The following is a 2,898-nucleotide window of genomic DNA, read 5'->3' as shown; positions in this document are numbered from 1 at the left end:
GCCGCGACTCACTAGGCTAATCCTCCACCTTGCGGCGCCGGCACACCGGGTTCTAGTCCCGGTCGGGGCACCGGATTCTGTCCCGGTTGCCCCTCTTCCAGGCCAGCTCTCTGCTGTGGCCCGGGAGTGCAGTGGAGGATGGCCCAAGTCCTTGGGCCCTGCACCCCATGGGAGACCAGGATAAGTACCTGGCTCCTGCCATCGGATCAGCGCGGTGCGCCGGCCGCAGCGCGCCAGCCATGGCGGCCATTGGAGGGTGAATCAACGGCAAAAAGGAAGACCTTTCTCTCTGTCTCTCTCTCTCTCACTGTCCACTCTGCCTGTCAAAAAACAAAAACAAAAACAAGTCAACTTGAAAGACTGTTCTGTCCTCCTCAGAATCCCCAACATCCAGGGCCACGAACACCCGGGCTCAAGAGTCTGCGATTGCAGAGGAGTGGAGAGGAATTAAGGGATTAGAGGTCACCCCAGCACCCCGGCTGGGGCGGGGCGCACCTGGAGGCGGGGCGGATGAATGGAAGCAGGCTGTGCCTCCGACAGCTGGCTCAGCCCTGCCGCTCCTCTTCCTGCTCGTGGGACGCCTTTGCAGTTCAGTAGACAAGGACCCGTGCAGCCATGAGGCCATTGCCGAGGGAGGAGACCACAAACACTCCGGTCATGAGGTCATCTCCAGTTTCCTGAACGGAAGTGAAGATTCGGGGGAGAGGGTCCCCAGACAAACAGGAAGACTGTGACCACTGAGAGCTGGCCCATGGTGGCTTCTCACCATGACAGCAGGCACGCTGGAGGCCCAGGGCACGGCGCTTAGCAGGAGGAGGCCATAGCAGGTGAGGAAAGCCACGCCTTTCACAGTCTGTCCTCTCTCTGTGGCACAGGACCAGGAAGCAGAGGGCGACAACGGGAAGCGTCAGGACCAGGGCCCCGCCCTCAGAGCCGAATGGGAAGTGGTTGGTGCTGCTGCGGACATGGGCCCAGCCAGTGCCAGGAGGTCCAGCACCACTGACCGGACACACAGCCCTTTGCTTTAAACCCCAGGGGCGGCTCTGCGAGAAGTGACCCAGCCATAGTGCCCAGCCCCAGACCTGAGCTGAGGAGAGCTGTGAACAAGTCCCACTGATGGGAAGTTGGCTGTAGCATTTCTCAGGTCAAACAGTCAGCTCCAGCAAGGGCGACCCCTGTACCTTGGGCGCCATATTGCCAGAGACACAATTTAAAACAAAAGAGCTGACGTCAAAGCTGAATATATAGACAGAAAGACTCCTCGAGTTATAAAAAAATAGAAATTTATCAGAGGAGGATTACTGAAATACCTCACCGTGTTGTATTTCTGATTATTTATTCTTATATCTCTAATAGATTTTGCTGTATATATTTGGATCCAAAATTCTAGAAATTATATTTTCATCGTAAGGTAAATTAGCTGATAGGGCTGTGTAGGTCTTTCATTTGCTCTCTTATCTCCTAACTACTTGCTCTGGGTGCTGAAAGAAGAAATTTGGAATCTCCAAATGCATTTGTGGGTTTGGTTCTGTTTCCTTTCCGTTTTGTCATTTTGTTTTGGTTCATACTTTGAAGCTGTATTGTTAGGTACATTTAGGATTGCTATGTCTTCTTGAGTAATTGATCCTTTCACCTTCATGAATATCACTAGTAATATTCTCGGAAATCGACTTCATCTGATATTAATATGGCCATGCTTTCTTTTGTTAAGTGTTTGCCTGACATATCTTTTTGCATTCTTTCAGTTTATTGCCTATGCTAATATTTAAAGTTTTTTTTTGCTTATGTTTAAAGTGGATTTCCTGTGGACATCATGTAGTTGAGTTTTACTTTTTTAACTGCATGACAATCTTTGCCTTTAAATTAGGATATTTAAATTATTCATACTTTAATGTAATTATTCATATGATTCCATTTAAGTCTACAATTTTGCCACTTGTCTTTTTTTTCTTGTTTTAAAGTTCTATTTTTTTAAAGATTTATTTTATTTATTTGAAAAGCAGAGTTACAGAGAGAGAAACAGACAGACAGAGAGCTCTTCAATTCATTGGTTCACTCCCCAGTTGGCCGCACAGGCCAGGGCTGGCCTGGACCAGGCTGAAGCCAGGAGCTAGGAGCTTCCTCCCAGTCTCTCACTTGGGTACAGGGGCCCACACCCTTGGACCATCTTCTTCTGCTTTCCCAGACACATTAACAGGGAGCTGTACTGGAAGTGGAACAGCTGGGACATGAACCATCACTCATATGGGATGTTAGCATTGTAGTTGGTGGCTTGACCTGTTACAGTACAATGCTGTGCCCTTGTCATGTATTTTCTATTTGTCCTGCCTATACTTTGTTCTTTCTTTTTTCCTTACCTTCCTTTGGACTACTATTTTTATTAATTTATTTTAAGAATATTTATTTACTATTTTATTTTATTTTATTTTACTTGAATGACAGAGAGATGGAGGAGGGAGATGGAGTCAGAGATATTATATCTACTGGTTCACCCTCCCAAATGTCTGTAATGCCCATGGCTGGCCCAGACTGAAGCTAGGAGCTGAAAACTCAATCCAGGTCTCCTACAGGGGTGGTAGGAACCCAACTATTTGAGCCATCAGCTGCTACCTTCCTAGGTGCAGGCAGCTAAGATCAGAAGTGGAGCTGAGATTCAAACTCCGGCACTCTCACATGGAATGCTGGCGTCCCAAGTGGCATTTTAACCCCTATACCAAATACCCACCTCAAAACTGGTATTTCTGAATGTTCCGATGGTACTGTTGACTTTCTAGTTGTCACTGTTTTGTAATGGTTTCTCTAACACTTGTAGGACGCAACAGGGGGAGCAGTTAAGGCACCACTTAGGACACCTGCTTGCTTTTCTCTCTCTTTAGATTTATTTATTAATTTATTTGA

General features: G+C 47.2%; 1 pseudogene; it reads right to left on the bottom strand.

Annotated features, from left to right (window-relative positions):
• Positions 1–545: 545 nt before the first annotated feature.
• LOC127487235 (mannose-P-dolichol utilization defect 1 protein pseudogene) lies at positions 546–1,137 on the bottom strand (annotated as a pseudogene).
• Between the last annotated feature and the right edge of the window lie 1,761 nt (positions 1,138–2,898).

Source organism: Oryctolagus cuniculus, chromosome 7 (assembly GCF_964237555.1).
Source record: "Oryctolagus cuniculus chromosome 7, mOryCun1.1, whole genome shotgun sequence".
Classification (NCBI taxonomy): domain Eukaryota; kingdom Metazoa; phylum Chordata; class Mammalia; order Lagomorpha; family Leporidae; genus Oryctolagus; species Oryctolagus cuniculus.
The sequence above is the reverse complement of the archived record's forward strand: the minus strand, read 5'-3'. Positions and strand labels throughout refer to the sequence as shown.